This window comes from Hoplias malabaricus, chromosome Y (genome assembly GCF_029633855.1).
Source record: "Hoplias malabaricus isolate fHopMal1 chromosome Y, fHopMal1.hap1, whole genome shotgun sequence".
In the NCBI taxonomy this organism is placed as follows: domain Eukaryota; kingdom Metazoa; phylum Chordata; class Actinopteri; order Characiformes; family Erythrinidae; genus Hoplias; species Hoplias malabaricus.
In genome coordinates, this window is record NC_089820.1 from 25,821,911 (window position 1) to 25,844,881 (window position 22,971).

At 47.6% G+C, this 22,971-nt stretch overlaps 1 protein-coding gene across 2 annotated transcripts in view; it reads left to right on the top strand.

Annotated features, from left to right (window-relative positions):
• Positions 1–22,971, top strand: part of LOC136679802 (E3 ubiquitin-protein ligase znrf3-like) — a 139,803-nt gene that overhangs the window by 1,097 nt on the left and 115,735 nt on the right. The gene's annotated exons all lie outside the window — the stretch shown is intronic.

Consider the following 22,971-nt stretch of genomic DNA (forward strand, 5'->3'; position numbering starts at 1 on the left):
CATTGTAAAAGTGTGTAAAATGAAGTTCCAGGAGAGGAAACGGAGCACAGCACAGTTTTAACTTCTACAATTAACATAGAACACGGCTGAGTTATGATCCTTAAATAAATAAATGTACTCTATGTTCCACTGAGGACACCTCCACAGTCACAGGTTTCCTGAGATCCACATATAAACACATTAAGATGTTTGAAATAAAATCAGGGCCATAAATATTTAGAGAAATGATGTTCACAAATAATCTCACAGCGACAGATCAATGTGAACGAAGGAAAAACTCTTAAGTTAAGGTTTGAGGTGGTAATAAATACTGAGCTGTAGAATTGTGAAGATGTGCAAAAGGGTTTCTTTAAATGGAAATTCTTTTCTGAGAGACACATATTTGTGTCCAACAGCAGAATTACAAACTGAGAAGTTAATTACTTTTAATGACTAATCAATCAGCTAATGCCCACTGACTAACCAATCGGAGCGCTGTCCACTGAGTAACCAATCAGAGCTCTGTCCACTGAGTAACCAATCAGAGCTCTGTCCACTGAGTAACCAATCGGAACGCTGTCCACTGAGTAACCAATCAGAGCGCTGTCCACTGAGTAACCAATCAGAGCTCTGTCCACTGAGTAACCAATCAGAGCGCTGTCCACTGAGTAACCAATGGGATCCCTGTCCACAGAGTAACCAATCAGAGCACCGTCCAGTCCAGTAGTTTGTTTATGTTTTGGTTTCTTTAAAGTACAGCGTTAAAGACTAGTATCGAGTCGAGGTCTAAACTTCTCACAGGTGTCTGTTCAGCTTCTTATTCACTAAATTTTCATTCAAACTTTCCAGATCCACATTCAATAGTGCCTTTATTTCTCTTTTTTTTTTATTTCTCAATACACACACACCTGCAATCACAGAAACACACACACACACCTGCAATCACAGAAACACACACACACACCTGCAATCACAGAAGCACACACACCTTCAATCACAGAAGCACAGACACCTTCAATCACAGAAACACACACACGCACCTGCAATCACAGAAGCACACACACCTTCAATCACAGAAGCACACACACCTTCAATCACAGAAACACACACGCACCTGCAATCACAGAAACACACACACGCACCTGCAATCACAGAAACACACACACGCACCTGCAATCACAGAAACACACACACCTGCAATCACAGAAACACAAACACGCACACACACCTGCAATCACAGAAACACATGCACGCACACGCACCTGCAATCACAGAAACACACACACCTGCAATCACAGAAACACGCACACACACCTGCAATCACAGAAACGCACACACACCTGCAATCACAGAAACGCACACAAACACACACACCTGCAAACACAGAAACACACACAAACACACACACCTGCAATCACAGAAACACACACACACACACACCTGCAATCACAGAAACACACACACACCTGCAATCACAGAAACACACACGCGCGCACACACACCTGCAATCACAGAAACACAAACCCGCGCACACCTTCAATCACAGAAACACACGCACGCACACACACCTGCAATCACAGAAACACACACGCACGCACACACACCTGAAATCACAGAAACACACACACGCGCGCACACATCTGCAATCACAGAAACACACACACCTGCAATCAGAGAAACACACACACACACACACCTGCAATCACAGAAACACACACACACACAACTGCAATCACAGAAACACACACACACACACACACACCTGCAATCACAGAAACACACACACACACAACTGCAATCACAGAAACACACACACACACACACACACCTGCAATCACAGAAACACACACACACACAACTGCAATCACAGAAACACACACACACACACACACACCTGCAATCACAGAAACACACACACGCGCACACACACCTGCAATCACAGAAACACACACACGCGCGCACACACCTGCAATCAGAGAAACACACACACGCGCGCACACACCTGCAATCAGAGAAACACACACACGCGCGCACACACCTGCAATCACAGAAACACACACACGCGCGCACACACCTGCAATCACAGAAACACACACGCGCGCACACACACCTGCAATCACAGAAACACGCACACACACCTGCAATCACAGAAACGCACACACACCTGCAATCACAGAAACGCACACAAACACACACACCTGCAAACACAGAAACACACACAAACACACACACCTGCAATCACAGAAACACACACACACACACACCTGCAATCACAGAAACACACACACACCTGCAATCACAGAAACACACACGCGCGCACACACACCTGCAATCACAGAGACACAAACCCGCGCACACCTTCAATCACAGAAACACACGCACGCACACACACCTGCAATCACAGAAACACACACGCACGCACACACACCTGAAATCACAGAAACACACACACGCGCGCACACATCTGCAATCACAGAAACACGCACACACACCTGCAATCACAGAAACGCACACACACCTGCAATCACAGAAACGCACACAAACACACACACCTGCAAACACAGAAACACACACAAACACACACACCTGCAATCACAGAAACACACACACACACACACCTGCAATCACAGAAACACACACACACCTGCAATCACAGAAACACACACGCGCGCACACACACCTGCAATCACAGAAACACAAACCCGCGCACACCTTCAATCACAGAAACACACGCACGCACACACACCTGCAATCACAGAAACACACACGCACGCACACACACCTGAAATCACAGAAACACACACACGCGCGCACACATCTGCAATCACAGAAACACACACACCTGCAATCAGAGAAACACACACACACACACACACACACACACCTGCAATCACAGAAACACACACACACACAACTGCAATCACAGAAACACACACACACACACACACACCTGCAATCACAGAAACACACACACACACAACTGCAATCACAGAAACACACACACACACACACACACCTGCAATCACAGAAACACACACACACACAACTGCAATCACAGAAACACACACACACACACACACACCTGCAATCACAGAAACACACACACGCGCGCACACACCTGCAATCAGAGAAACACACACACGCGCGCACACACCTGCAATCAGAGAAACACACACACGCGCGCACACACCTGCAATCACAGAAACACACACACGCGCGCACACACCTGCAATCACAGAAACACACACGCGCGCACACACACCTGCAATCACAGAAACACAAACCCGCGCACACCTTCAATCACAGAAACACACACACACACACACACCTGCAATCACAGAAACACACACACCTGCAATCACAGAAACACAAACACGCGCGCACACACACCTGAAATCAGAGAAACACACACACACACCTGCAATCACAGAAACACACACACGCGCGCACACACACCTGCAATCACAGAAACACAAACACGCGCACACACCTGCAATCACAGAAACACGCACACACACCTGCAATCACAGAAACACGCACACGCACCTGCAATCACAGAAACACACACACCTGCAATCACAGAAACACACACAAACACACACACCTGCAATCACAGACACACACACACACACACACCTGCAATCACAGAAACACACACACACCTGCAATCACAGAAACACACGCACGCACACGCACCTGCAATCACAGAAACACACACACACACCTGCAATCACAGAAACACACACATGCGCACACACACCTGCAATCAGAGAAACACACACACGCGCGCACACACCTGCAATCACAGAAACACACACGCGCGCACACACACCTGCAATCACAGAAACACACACACACACGCACACCTGCAATCACAAAAACACGCACACACACCTGCAATCACAGAAACACACACACCTGCAATCACAGAAACACACACACCTGCAATCACAGAAACACAAACACGCGCGCACACACACCTGAAATCAGAGAAACACACACACACACCTGCAATCACAGAAACACACACACGCGCGCACACCTGCAATCACAGAAACACGCACACACACCTGCAATCACAGAAACACGCACACACACCTGCAATCACAGAAACACGCACACACACCTGCAATCACAGAAACACAAACACGCGCACACACCTGCAATCACAGAAACACGCACACACACCTGCAATCACAGAAACACGCACACACACCTGCAATCACAGAAACACGCACACACACCTGCAATCACAGAAACACAAACCCGCGCACACCTTCAATCACAGAAACACACACACACACACACACCTGCAATCACAGAAACACGCACACACACCTGCAATCACAGAAACACACACACTTGCAATCACGGAAACACACACACCTGCAATCACAGAAACACACACACGCGCGCACACACCTGCAATCACAGAAACACACACACGCGCGCACACACCTGCAATCAGAGAAACACACACACGCGCGCACACACCTGCAATCACAGAAACACACACACGCGCGCACACACCTGCAATCACAGAAACACACACGCGCGCACACACACCTGCAATCACAGAAACACACACACCTGCAATCACAGAAACACAAACCCGCGCACACCTTCAATCACAGAAACACACACACACACACACACCTGCAATCACAAAAACACAAACACGCGCGCACACACACCTGAAATCAGAGAAACACACACACACACCTGCAATCACAGAAACACACACACGCGCGCACACCTGCAATCACAGAAACACGCACACGCGCGCACACACCTGCAATCAGAGAAACACACACACGCGCGCACACACCTGCAATCACAGAAACACACACACGCGCGCACACACCTGCAATCACAGAAACACACACGCGCGCACACACACCTGCAATCACAGAAACACACACACCTGCAATCACAGAAACACAAACCCGCGCACACCTTCAATCACAGAAACACACACACACACACACACCTGCAATCACAAAAACACGCACACACACCTGCAATCACAGAAACACACACACCTGCAATCACAGAAACACACACACCTGCAATCACAGAAACACAAACACGCGCGCACACACACCTGAAATCAGAGAAACACACACACACACCTGCAATCACAGAAACACACACACGCGCGCACACCTGCAATCACAGAAACACGCACACACACCTGCAATCACAGAAACACGCACACACACCTGCAATCACAGAAACACGCACACACACCTGCAATCACACAAACACGCGCACACACCTGCAATCACAGAAACACGCACACACACCTGCAATCACAGAAACACGCACACACCTGCAATCACAGAAACACGCACACACACCTGCAATCACAGAAACACGCACACACACCTGCAATCACAGAAACACGCACACACACCTGCAATCACAGAAACACAAACACGCGCACACACCTGCAATCACAGAAACACGCACACACACCTGCAATCACAGAAACACACACGCGCGCACACACACCTGCAATCACAGAAACACACACACACACGCACACCTGCAATCACAAAAACACGCACACACACCTGCAATCACAGAAACACACACACCTGCAATCACAGAAACACACACACCTGCAATCACAGAAACACAAACACGCGCGCACACACACCTGAAATCAGAGAAACACACACACACACCTGCAATCACAGAAACACACACACGCGCGCACACCTGCAATCACAGAAACACGCACACACACCTGCAATCACAGAAACACGCACACACACCTGCAATCACAGAAACACGCACACACACCTGCAATCACAGAAACACAAACACGCGCACACACCTGCAATCACAGAAACACGCACACACACCTGCAATCACAGAAACACGCACACACACCTGCAATCACAGAAACACGCACACACACCTGCAATCACAGAAACACAAACCCGCGCACACCTTCAATCACAGAAACACACACACACACACACACCTGCAATCACAGAAACACGCACACACACCTGCAATCACAGAAACACACACACTTGCAATCACGGAAACACACACACCTGCAATCACAGAAACACACACACGCGCGCACACACCTGCAATCACAGAAACACACACACGCGCGCACACACCTGCAATCAGAGAAACACACACACGCGCGCACACACCTGCAATCACAGAAACACACACACGCGCGCACACACCTGCAATCACAGAAACACACACGCGCGCACACACACCTGCAATCACAGAAACACACACACCTGCAATCACAGAAACACAAACCCGCGCACACCTTCAATCACAGAAACACACACACACACACACACCTGCAATCACAAAAACACAAACACGCGCGCACACACACCTGAAATCAGAGAAACACACACACACACCTGCAATCACAGAAACACACACACGCGCGCACACCTGCAATCACAGAAACACGCACACGCGCGCACACACCTGCAATCAGAGAAACACACACACGCGCGCACACACCTGCAATCACAGAAACACACACACGCGCGCACACACCTGCAATCACAGAAACACACACGCGCGCACACACACCTGCAATCACAGAAACACACACACCTGCAATCACAGAAACACAAACCCGCGCACACCTTCAATCACAGAAACACACACACACACACACACCTGCAATCACAAAAACACGCACACACACCTGCAATCACAGAAACACACACACCTGCAATCACAGAAACACACACACCTGCAATCACAGAAACACAAACACGCGCGCACACACACCTGAAATCAGAGAAACACACACACACACCTGCAATCACAGAAACACACACACGCGCGCACACCTGCAATCACAGAAACACGCACACACACCTGCAATCACAGAAACACGCACACACACCTGCAATCACAGAAACACGCACACACACCTGCAATCACACAAACACGCGCACACACCTGCAATCACAGAAACACGCACACACACCTGCAATCACAGAAACACGCACACACACCTGCAATCACAGAAACACGCACACACCTGCAATCACAGAAACACGCACACACACCTGCAATCACAGAAACACGCACACACACCTGCAATCACAGAAACACGCACACACACCTGCAATCACAGAAACACACACACACACCTGCAATCACAGAAACACGCACACACACCTGCAATCACAGAAACACGCACACACACCTGCAATCACAGAAACACACACACCTGCAGTCACAGAAACACACAAATGCGAGCACACACCTGCAATCACAGAAACACACACACGCGCACACACCTGCAATCACAGAAACACACACACGCGCACACACCTGCAATCACAGAAACACACACACGCGCACACACCTGCAATCACGGAAACACACACACGCGCACACACCTGCAACCACAGAAACACGCGCACACACCTGCAATCACAGAAACACACACACGCGCACACACCTGCAACCACAGAAACACGCACACACACCTGCAATCACAGAAACACGCACACACACCTGCAATCACAGAATTACGCACACACACCTGCAATCACAGAAACACGCACACACACCTGCAATCACATAAACACGCACACACACCTGCAATCACAGAAACACGCACACACACCTGCAATCACAGAAACACGCACACCTGCAATCACAGAAACACGCACACACACCTGCAATCACAGAAACACACGCGCGCACACACACCTGAAATCACAGAAACACACACACGCGCGCACACACCTGCAATCACAGAAACACACACATGCGCACACACCTGCAACCACAGAAACACACACACGCGCACACACCTGCAACCACAGAAACACACACGCGCGCACACACCTGCAACCACAGAAACACACACGCGCGCACACACCTGCAACCACAGAAACACACACGCGTGCACACACCTGCAATCACAGAAACACACACGCGCGCATACACCTACAATCACAGAAAAACACACACGCGCATACACCTGAAATCACAGAAACACACACGCGCGTACACACCTGAAATCACAGAAACACACACGCGCATACACATCTGAAATCACAGAAACACACACACACACCTGCAATCATAGAAACACGCACACACACACACCTGCAATCACAGAATGACACACACACCTGCAATCACGGAAAGACACACACACACCTGCAATCACAGAACGACACACACACCTGCAATCACAGAAAGACACACACACCTGCAATCACAGAAAGACACACACACCTGCAATCACAGAAAGACACACACGTGCGCACACACACCTGAAATCACAGAAACACACACACACACCTGCAATCACAGAAACACACACCTGCAATCACAGAAACACACACACCTGCAATCACAGAAACACACACACGCACGCACACGCACCTGCAATCACAGAAACACACACACGCGCGCACACACACACCTGAAATCAGAGAAACACACACACACATACCTGCAATCACAGAAATATGGGAAGCCGTTCAGGAAATAATTATAATGTACTTTGTACATATATATTGGTTTATGGAGAAACTACTTGGTTTAATGGCACATACATTGGTTTTAAACTGTTGGTTTGTATATATCGGTTTGTGAGTATATATTGGATTATCAGTTTATACATTGATTTCCTAGCATATATATTGGTTTGTATATATTGGTTTGTTGGTATATATATTGGACTCTCAGTACATACATTGGTTTATTAGCATATACATTGGTTTCTTGGCATATAAATTGGTTTGTGGGTATATATATTGGTTTGTGGGTATATATATTGGTTTGTGGGTATATATATCGGATTACCAGTACATACATTGGTTTGTGGGCGCATATATTGGTTTGTTTATATCGGTTTGTGGGCATATATCGGTTTGTGGGCGCATATATTGGTTTGTTTATATCGGTTTGTGGGCGCATATATTGGTTTGTGTATATCGGTTTGTGGGCGCGTATATTGGCTTGTTTATATCGGTTTCTGGGCATATATCGGTTTGTGGGCACATATATCGGTTTGTGGGCGCGTATATTGGCTTGTTTATATCGGTTTGTGGGCATATATCGGTTTGTGGGCGCATATATTGGTTTGTGTATATCGGTTTGTGGGCATATATCGGTTTGTGGGCATATATCGGTTTGTGGGCGCATATATTGGTTTGTGTATATCGGTTTGTGGGCATATATCGGTTTGTGGGCGCATATATTGGTTTGTTTATATCGGTTTGTGGGCATATATATTGGTTTGTGTATATCGGTTTGTGGGCATATATTGGTTTGTGGGCGCGTATTGGTTTGTGGGCGTGTATAATGGTTTGTGGGCGCGTATTGGTTTGTGGGCGTGTATAATGGTTTGTGGGCGCGTATTGGTTTGTGGGCGTGTATAATGGTTTGTGGGCGCGTATTGGTTTGTGGGCGTGTATAATGGTTTGTGGGCGTGTATAATGGTTTGTGGGCGCGTATTGGTTTGTGGGCGTGTATAATGGTTTGTGGGCGTGTAATTTGGTTTGTTTATATCGGTTTTTGGGCGCATATTTATAGGTTTGTTTATATCGGTTTGTGGGAGCATATATTGGTTTGTTTATACCGGTTTGTGGGCATATATATTGGATTCTGTGCTGCATGGTAGAAATTTGCCGCTCAGTGCTGTTCAGCGAGTAGCCTGTTTTGATTGTGCTGCGCGATTTTAATGAACCTCAGTTTGGACAAACTTTTGACATATTCCAGATAAAACCGAGTGGCCCGGTGACCGAGCTCCGCGATTATAAATACTAAATAAAGGTCATAATAAAGATAACAAAGCTCAGACTAGCCGATTGGATTACGTTCTACAACAATGTATTATGTACACATCGAACAGTCCCTTTCGTTCACCGCGGCTCTGCGAATCAGGAGCTAACTTCAGCGTCGTAGAAAACACATTGTTGTAGAACGTAATCCAATCGGCTAGTCTGAGCTTTGTTATCTTTATTATGACCTTTATTTAGTATTTATAATCGCGGAGCTCGGTCACCGGGCCACTCGGTTTTATCTGGAATATGTCAAAAGTTTGTCCAAACTGAGGTTCATTAAAATCGCGCAGCACAATCAAAACAGGCTACTCGCTGAACAGCACTGAGCGGCAAATTTCTACCATGCAGCACAGAATCCAATATATATGCCCACAAACCGGTATAAACAAACCAATATATGCTCCCAAAAACCGATATAAACAAACCTATAAATATGCGCCCAAAAACCGATATAAACAAACCAAATTACACGCCCACAAACCATTATACACGCCCACAAACCAATACGCGCCCACAAACCAATATATGCCCACAAACCGATATACACAAACCAATATATATGCCCACAAACCGATATAAACAAACCAATATATGCGCCCACAAACCGATATATGCCCACAAACCGATATAAACAAACCAATATATGCGCCCACAAACCGATATATGCCCACAAACCGATATAAACAAACCAATATATGCGCCCACAAACCGATATATGCCCACAAACCGATATAAACAAACCAATATATGCGCCCACAAACCGATATATGCCCACAAACCGATATAAACAAGCCAATATACGCGCCCACAAACCAATATATGCGCCCACAAACCGATATATGCCCACAAACCGATATACACAAGCCAATATACGCGCCCACAAACCAATATATGCGCCCACAAACCGATATATGCCCACAAACCGATATACACAAACCAATATATGCGCCCACAAACCGATATATGCCCACAAACCGATATAAACAAACCAATATATGCGCCCACAAACCGATATATGCCCACAAACCGATATAAACAAACCAATATATGCGCCCACAAACCGATATATGCCCACAAACCGATATAAACAAGCCAATATACGCGCCCACAAACCAATATATGCGCCCACAAACCGATATACACAAGCCAATATACGCGCCCACAAACCAATATATGCGCCCACAAACCTATATATGCCCACAAACCGATATACACAAACCAATATATGCGCCCACAAACCGATATATGCCCACAAACCGATATAAACAAACCAATATATGCGCCCACAAACCGATATATGCCCACAAACCGATATAAACAAGCCAATATACGCGCCCACAAACCAATATATGCGCCCACAAACCGATATACACAAGCCAATATACGCGCCCACAAACCAATATATGCGCCCACAAACCTATATATGCCCACAAACCGATATACACAAACCAATATATGCGCCCACAAACCGATATACACAAACCAATATATGCGCCCACAAACCGATATATGCCCACAAACCGATATAAACAAGCCAATATATGCGCCCACAAACCGATATATGTGCCCACAAACCGATATATGTGCCCACAAACCGATATATGCCCAGAAACCGATATAAACAAGCCAATATACGCGCCCACAAACCGATATACACAAACCAATATATGCGCCCACAAACCGATATATGCCCACAAACCGATATAAACAAACCAATATATGCGCCCACAAACCGATATATGCCCACAAACCGATATAAACAAGCCAATATACGCGCCCACAAACCGATATATGTGCCCACAAACCGATATATGCCCAGAAACCGATATAAACAAGCCAATATACGCGCCCACAAACCGATATACACAAACCAATATATGCGCCCACAAACCGATATAAACAAGCCAATATACGCGCCCACAAACCGATATATGCCCACAAACCGATATAAACAAACCAATATATGCGCCCACAAACCGATATATGCCCACAAACCGATATACACAAACCAATATATACGCTGGAAAACCAATGTATGTACTGGTAATCCGATATATATACCCACAAACCAATATATATACCCACAAACCAATATATATACCCACAAACCAATTTATATGCCAAGAAACCAATGTATATGCTAATAAACCAATGTATGTACTGAGAGTCCAATATATATACCAACAAACCAATATATACAAACCAATATATATGCTAGGAAATCAATGTATAAACTGATAATCCAATATATACTCACAAACCGATATATACAAACCAACAGTTTAAAACCAATGTATGTGCCATTAAACCAAGTAGTTTCTCCATAAACCAATATATATGTACAAAGTACATTATAATTATTTCCTGAACGGCTTCCCATACACCTGCAATCACAGAAACACACACGCGCGCACACACACCTGAAATCACACAAACACACAAACGCGCGCACACATCTGCAATCACAGAAACACACACACACACCTGCAATCACAGAAACACGCACACACACCTGCAATCACAGAAACACGCACACACACCTGCAATCACAGAAACACACACACCTGCAGTCACAGAAACACACAAATGCGAGCACACACCTGCAATCACAGAAACACACACGCGCGCACACACACCTGAAATCACAGAAACACACACACCTGCAATCACAGAAACACACACACGCGCACACACCTGCAATCACAGAAACACACACACGCGCACACACCTGCAACCACAGAAACACACACACACACCTGCAATCACAGAAACACGCACAATCACCTGCAATCACAGAAACACGCACACACACCTGCAATCACATAAACACGTACACACACCTGCAATCACAGAAACACGCACACACACCTGCAATCACAGAAACACGCACACCTGCAGTCACAGAAACACACAAATGCGCACACACACCTGCAATCACAGAAACACACACGCGCGCACACACACCTGAAATCACAGAAACACACACACGCGCGCACACACCTGCAATCACAGAAACACACACACGCGCACACACCTGCAACCACAGAAACACACACACGCGCACACACCTGCAACCACAGAAACACACACGCGCGCACACACCTGCAACCACAGAAACACACACGCGCGCATACACCTACAATCACAGAAAAACACACACGCGCATACACCTGAAATCACAGAAACACACACGCGCGTACACACCTGAAATCACAGAAACACACACGCGCATACACATCTGAAATCACAGAAACACACACACACACCTGCAATCATAGAAACACGCACACACACACACCTGCAATCACAGAATGACACACACACCTGCAATCACAGAAAGACACACACACACCTGCAATCACAGAACGACACACACACCTGCAATCACAGAAAGACACACACACCTGCAATCACAGAAAGACACACACACCTGCAATCACAGAAAGACACACACACCTGCAATCACAGAAACACACGCACGCACAAACACCTGAAATCACAGAAACACACACACGCACACACACACCTGCAATCACAGAAACACACACGCGCGCACACACACCTGCAATCACAGATACACACACACGCGCACACACCTGCAACCACAGAAACACACGCGCACACACCTGCAATCACAGAAACACACACACGCGCACACACCTGCAATCACAGAAACACACACAACTGCAATCACAGAAACACACACACGCACAAACACCTGAAATCACAGAAACACACACACGCACACACACACCTGCAATCACAGAAACACACACGCGCGCACACACCTGCAATCACAGATACACACACACGCGCACACACCTGCAACCACAGAAACACACACACGCACACACCTGCAATCACAGAAACACACACGCGCGCACACACACCTGCAATCACAGAAACACACACGCGCGCACACACACCTGCAATCACAGAAACGCACACGCGCGCATACACCTGCAATCACAGAAACACACACGCGCACACCTTCAATCACAGAAACACATACACGCGCACACCTTCAATCACAGAAACACACACACGCGCACACACCTGCAATCACAGAAACAGACACACGCGCACACACCTGCAACCACAGAAACAGACACACAAGCATACACCTGCAACCACAGAAACACACACGCGCGCACACACCTGCAATCACAGAAACACACACGCGCGCACACACACCTGCAATCACAGAAACACACACACGCGCACACACCTGCAACCACAGAAACACACACGCGCACACATCTGCAATCACAGAAACACACACACGCGCACACACCTGCAACCACAGAAACAGACACACAAGCATACACCTGCAACCACAGAAACACACACACGCGTACACACCTGAAATCACAGAAACACACACGCGCATACACATCTGAAATCACAGAAACACACACACACACCTGCAATCATAGAAACACGCACACACACACACCTGCAATCACAGAATGACACACACACCTGCAATCACGGAAAGACACACACACACCTGCAATCACAGAACGACACACACACCTGCAATCACAGAAAGACACACACACCTGCAATCACAGAAACACAAACACGTGCGCACACACACCTGAAATCACAGAAACACACACACACACCTGCAATCACAGAAACACACACCTGCAATCACAGAAACACACACACGCGCGCACACACACACCTGAAATCAGAGAAACACACACACACATACCTGCAATCACAGAAACACACACACCTGCAATCACAGAAACACAAACACGCGCGCACACACACCTGCAATCACAGAAACACAAACACGCGCACACACCTGCAATCACAGAAACACGCACACACACCTGCAATCACAGAAATCAAATCAAATCAAATCAAATTTATTTATATAGCGCTTTTCACAACTGATGTTGTCACAAAGCAGCTTCACAGAATTCCAGTAAGACAAGATTTGACATGAAATGTAAAGACAAATGTAAAACCCTCAAGTGAGCAAGCCAGGGGCGACAGTGGCAAGGAAAAACTCCCCCAGCTGAGGAAGAAACCTTGGGAGGAACCAAGGCTCACAAGGGGTGACCCATCCTCCTCTGGTCAATCTACTGGTGATGAAACACGCACACACACCTGCAATCACAGAAACACGCACACACACCTGCAATCACAGAAACACGCACACACACCTGCAATCACAGAAACACGCACACACACCTGCAATCACAGAAACGCACACACACCTGCAATCACAGAAATGCACACACACCTGCAATCACAGAAACGCACACACACCTGCAATCACAGAAACACACACACCTGCAATCACAGAAACACACACACACACACACAAACCTGCAATCACAGAAACACACACACACACAAACCTGCAATCACAGAAACACACACACACACACACCTGCAATCACAGAAATGCACACACACCTGCAATCACAGAAACACACACGCACGCACACACACCTGAAATCACAGAAACACACACACGCGCGCACACATCTGCAATCACAGAAACACACAAACCTGCAATCACAGAAACACACACACACACACACACCTGCAATCACAGAAACACACACACACACCTGCAATCACAGAAACACACACACACACCTGCAATCACAGAAACACACACACACACCTGCAATCACAGAAACACACGCACGCACATGCACCTGCAATCACAGAAACACACGCACGCACAGGCACCTGCAATCACAGAAACACACACACACACACACCTGCAATCACAGAATGACACACACACCTGCAATCACGGAAAGACACACACACACCTGCAATCACAGAACGACACACACACCTGCAATCACAGAAAGACACACACACCTGCAATCACAGAAACACAAACACGTGCGCACACACACCTGCAATCACAGAAACACACACCTGCAATCACAGAAACACACACACCTGCAATCACAGAAACACACACACGCGCGCACACACACACCTGAAATCAGAGAAACACACACACACATACCTGCAATCACAGAAACACACACACCTGCAATCACAGAAACACAAACACGCGCGCACACACACCTGCAATCACAGAAACACAAACACGCGCACACACCTGCAATCACAGAAACACGCACACACACCTGCAATCACAGAAACACGCACACACACCTGCAATCACAGAAACACGCACACACACCTGCAATCACAGAAACGCACACACACCTGCAGTCACAGAAACGCACACACACCTGCAATCACAGAAACACACACACCTGCAATCACAGAAACACACACACACACAAACCTGCAATCACAGAAACACACACACACACACACCTGCAATCACAGAAATGCACACACACCTGCAATCACAGAAACACACACGCACGCACACACACCTGAAATCACAGAAACACACACACGCGCGCACACATCTGCAATCACAGAAACACACACACCTGCAATCACAGAAACACACACACACACACACACCTGCAATCACAGAAACACACACACACACCTGCAATCACAGAAACACACACACACACCTGCAATCACAGAAACACACGCACGCACATGCACCTGCAATCACAGAAACACACGCACGCACAGGCACCTGCAATCACAGAAACACACACACACACCTGCAATCACAGAAACACACACACACACACACCTGCAATCACAGAAACACGCACACACACCTGCAATCACAGAAACACACACACGCGCACACACACCTGAAATCACAGAAACACACACACGCGCACACACACCTGCAATCACAGAAACACACACACGCGCACACACACCTGCAATCAGAGAAACACACACACGCGCGCACACACCTGCAATCACAGAAACACACACGCGCGCACACACACCTGCAATCAGAGAAACACACACACACACGCACACACCTGCAATCACAGAAACACAAACCCGCGCACACTTTCAATCACAGAAACACACACGCACACCTTCAATCACAGAAACACACGCACGCACACACACCTGCAATCACAGAAACACACACACCTGCAGTCACAGAAACACACAAATGCGCGCACACACCTGCAATCACAGAAACACACACGCGCGCACACACACCTGAAATCACACAAACACACACACGCGCGCACACATCTGCAATCACAGAAACACACACACACACCTGCAATCACAGAAACACACACACACACCTGCAATCACAGAAACACGCACACACACCTGCAATCACAGAAACACGCACACACACCTGCAATCACAGAAACACACACACCTGCAGTCACAGAAACACACAAATGCGAGCACACACCTGCAATCACAGAAACACACACGCGCGCACACACACCTGAAATCACAGAAACACACACACCTGCAATCACAGAAACACACACACGCGCACACACCTGCAATCACAGAAACACACAAACGCGCACACACCTGCAACCACAGAAACACGCACAATCACCTGCAATCACAGAAACACGCACACACACCTGCAATCACATAAACACGTACACACACCTGCAATCACAGAAACACGCACACACACCTGCAATCACAGAAACACGCACACCTGCAGTCACAGAAACACACAAATGCGCACACACACCTGCAATCACAGAAACACACACGCGCGCACACACACCTGAAATCACAGAAACACACACACGCGCGCACACACCTGCAATCACAGAAACACACACACGCGCACACACCTGCAACCACAGAAACACACACACGCGCACACACCTGCAACCACAGAAACACACACGCGCGCACACACCTGCAACCACAGAAACACACACGCGCGCATACACCTACAATCACAGAAAAACACACACGCGCATACACCTGAAATCACAGAAACACACACGCGCGTACACACCTGAAATCACAGAAACACACACGCGCATACACATCTGAAATCACAGAAACACGCACAATCACCTGCAATCACAGAAACACACACACACACCTGCAATCATAGAAACACGCACACACACACACCTGCAATCACAGAATGACACACACACCTGCAATCACAGAACGACACACACACCTGCAATCACAGAAAGACACACACACCTGCAATCACAGAAAGACACACACACCTGCAATCACAGAAAGACACACACACCTGCAATCACAGAAACACACGCACGCACAAACACCTGAAATCACAGAAACACACACACGCACACACACACCTGCAATCACAGAAACACACACGCGCGCACACACACCTGCAATCACAGATACACACACACGCGCACACACCTGCAACAACAGAAACACACACGCGCACACACCTGCAATCACAGAAACACACACACGCGCGCACACACCTGCAATCACAGAAACACACACAACTGCAATCACAGAAACACACACACGCGCACACACCTGCAATCACAGAAACACACACACGCGCACACACCTGCAATCACAGAAACACGCGCACACACACCTGCAATCACAGAAACACATACGCGCGCATACACCTGCAACCACAGAAACACACACACACGCGCACACACCTGCAATCACAAAAACACACACGCGCGCACACACACCTGCAATCACAGAAACACACACGCGCGCACACACACCTGCAATCACAGAAACGCACACGCGCGCATACACCTGCAATCACAGAAACACACACGCGCACACCTTCAATCACAGAAACACATACACGCGCACACCTTCAATCACAGAAACACACACACGCGCACACACCTGCAATCACAGAAACAGACACACGCGCACACACCTGCAATCACAGAAACAGACACACGCGCACACACCTGCAACCACAGAAACAGACACACACATCTGCAATCACAGAAACACACACACACACACACCTGCAATCACAGAAACACGCACACACACCTGCAATCACAGAAACACACACACGCGCACACACACCTGCAATCACAGAAACACACACACGCGCACACACCTGCAACCACAGAAACACACACGCGCACACATCTGCAATCACAGAAACACACACACGCGCACACACCTGCAACCACAGAAACAGACACACAAGCATACACCTGCAACCACAGAAACACACACACGCGTACACACCTGAAATCACAGAAACACACACGCGCATACACATCTGAAATCACAGAAACACACACACACACCTGCAATCATAGAAACACGCACACACACACACCTGCAATCACAGAATGACACACACACCTGCAATCACGGAAAGACACACACACACCTGCAATCACAGAACGACACACACACCTGCAATCACAGAAAGACACACACACCTGCAATCACAGAAAGACACACACACCTGCAATCACAGAAAGACACACACACCTGCAATCACAGAAACACAAACACGTGCGCACACACACCTGAAATCACAGAAACACACACACACACCTGCAATCACAGAAACACACACCTGCAATCACAGAAACACACACACCTGCAATCACAGAAACACACACACGCGCGCACACACACACCTGAAATCAGAGAAACACACACACACATACCTGCAATCACAGAAACACACACACACACCTGCAATCACAGAAACACGCACACACACCTGCAATCACAGAAATGCACACACACCTGCAATCATAGAAACGCACACACACCTGCAATCACAGAAACACACACACCTGCAATCACAGAAACACACACACACACACACACACACCTGCAATCACAGAAACACACACACACCTGCAATCACAGAAACACACACACACACAAACCTGCAATCACAGAAACACACACACACACAAACCTGCAATCACAGAAACACACACACACACACACCTGCAAACACAGAAACACACACACACCCACACCTGCAATCACAGAAACACACACACACCCACACCTTCAATCACAGAAACAAACACACCTGCAATCAAAGAAACACAAACACCTGCAATCAGAGAAACACACACACGCACGCACCTGCAAACACAGAAACACACACGCGCGCACGCACCTGCAATCACAGAAACACACACACCTGCAATCACAGAAACACACACACACACACACACACACCTGCAATCACAGAAACACACACACACCTGCAATCACAGAAACACACACACACACAAACCTGCAATCACAGAAACACACACACACACAAACCTGCAATCACAGAAACACACACACACACACACACCTGCAAACACAGAAACACACACACACCCACACCTGCAATCACAGAAACACACACACACCCACACCTTCAATCACAGAAACAAACACACCTGCAATCAAAGAAACACAAACACCTGCAATCAGAGAAACACACACACGCACGCACCTGCAAACACAGAAACACACACGCGCGCACGCACCTGCAATCACAGAAACACACGCACGCACACACACCTGCAATCACAGAAACACACACACCTGCAGTCACAGAAACACACAAATGCGCGCACACACCTGCAATCACAGAAACACACACGCACGCACACACACCTGAAATCACAGAAACACACACACGCGCGCGCACACATCTGCAATCACAGAAATACACACACACACCTGCAATCACAGAAACACACACACCTGCAATCAGAGAAACACACACACACACACACACCTGCAATCACAGAAACACACACACACACCTGCAATCACAGAAACACACACACACACAACTGCAATAACAGAAACACACACACACACACACACACACCTGCAATCACAGAAACACGCACACACACCTGCAATCACAGAAACACACACACGTGCACACACACCTGCAATCACAGAAACACACACACGCGCACACACACCTGCAATCAGAGAAACACACACACGCGCGCACACACCTGCAATCACAGAAACACACACGCGCGTACACACACCTGCAATCACAGAAACACAAACCCGCGCACACCTTCAATCACAGAAACACACACACACACACCTGCAATCACAAAAACACGCACACACACCTGCAATCACAAAAACACACACACACACACACCTGCAATCACAGAAACACACACACACACACACCTGCAATCACAGAAACACGTACACACACCTGCAATCACAGAAACACACACACGCGCACACACACCTGAAATCACAGAAACACACACACGCGCACACACACCTGCAATCACAGAAACACACACACGCGCACACACCTGCAACCACAGAAACACACACGCGCACACATCTGCAATCACAGAAACACACACACGCGCACACACCTGCAACCACAGAAACAGACACACAAGCATACACCTGCAACCACAGAAACACACACACGCGTACACACCTGAAATCACAGAAACACACACGCGCATACACATCTGAAATCACAGAAACACACACACACACCTGCAATCATAGAAACACGCACACACACACACCTGCAATCACAGAATGACACACACACCTGCAATCACGGAAAGACACACACACACCTGCAATCACAGAACGACACACACACCTGCAATCACAGAAAGACACACACACCTGCAATCACAGAAAGACACACACACCTGCAATCACAGAAAGACACACACACCTGCAATCACAGAAACACACACACACCTGCAATCACAGAAACACACACACACACAAACCTGCAATCACAGAAACACACACACACACAAACCTGCAATCACAGAAACACACACACACACACACCTGCAAACACAGAAACACACACACACCCACACCTGCAATCACAGAAACACACACACACCCACACCTTCAATCACAGAAACAAACACACCTGCAATCAAAGAAACACAAACACCTGCAATCAGAGAAACACACACACGCACGCACCTGCAAACACAGAAACACACACGCGCGCACGCACCTGCAATCACAGAAACACACGCACGCACACACACCTGCAATCACAGAAACACACACACCTGCAGTCACAGAAACACACAAATGCGCGCACACACCTGCAATCACAGAAACACACATGCACGCACACACACCTGAAATCACAGAAACACACACACGCGCGCGCACACATCTGCAATCACAGAAATACACACACACACCTGCAATCACAGAAACACACACACCTGCAATCAGAGAAACACACACACACACACACACACAAACACCTGCAATCACAGAAACACACACACACACCTGCAATCACAGAAACACACACACACACAACTGCAATAACAGAAACACACACACACACACACACACACCTGCAATCACAGAAACACGCACACACACCTGCAATCACAGAAACACACACACCTGCAATCACAGAAACACACACACGTGCACACACACCTGCAATCACAGAAACACACACACGCGCACACACACCTGCAATCAGAGAAACACACACACGTGCGCACACACCTTCAATCACAGAAACACACACGCGCGTACACACACCTGCAATCACAGAAACACAAACCCGCGCACACCTTCAATCACAGAAACACACACACACACACCTGCAATCACAAAAACACGCACACACACCTGCAATCACAAAAACACACACACACACACACCTGCAATCACAGAAACACACACACACACACACCTGCAATCACAGAAACACGCACACACACCTGCAATCACAGAAACACACACACGCGCACACACACCTGAAATCACAGAAACACACACACGCGCACACACACCTGCAATCACAGAAACACACACACGCGCACACACCTGCAACCACAGAAACACACACGCGCACACATCTGCAATCACAGAAACACACACACGCGCACACACCTGCAACCACAGAAACAGACACACAAGCATACACCTGCAACCACAGAAACACACACACGCGTACACACCTGAAATCACAGAAACACACACGCGCATACACATCTGAAATCACAGAAACACACACACACACCTGCAATCATAGAAACACGCACACACACACACCTGCAATCACAGAATGACACACACACCTGCAATCACGGAAAGACACACACACACCTGCAATCACAGAACGACACACACACCTGCAATCACAGAAAGACACACACACCTGCAATCACAGAAAGACACACACACCTGCAATCACAGAAAGACACACACACCTGCAATCACAGAAACACAAACACGTGCGCACACACACCTGAAATCACAGAAACACACACACACACCTGCAATCACAGAAACACAC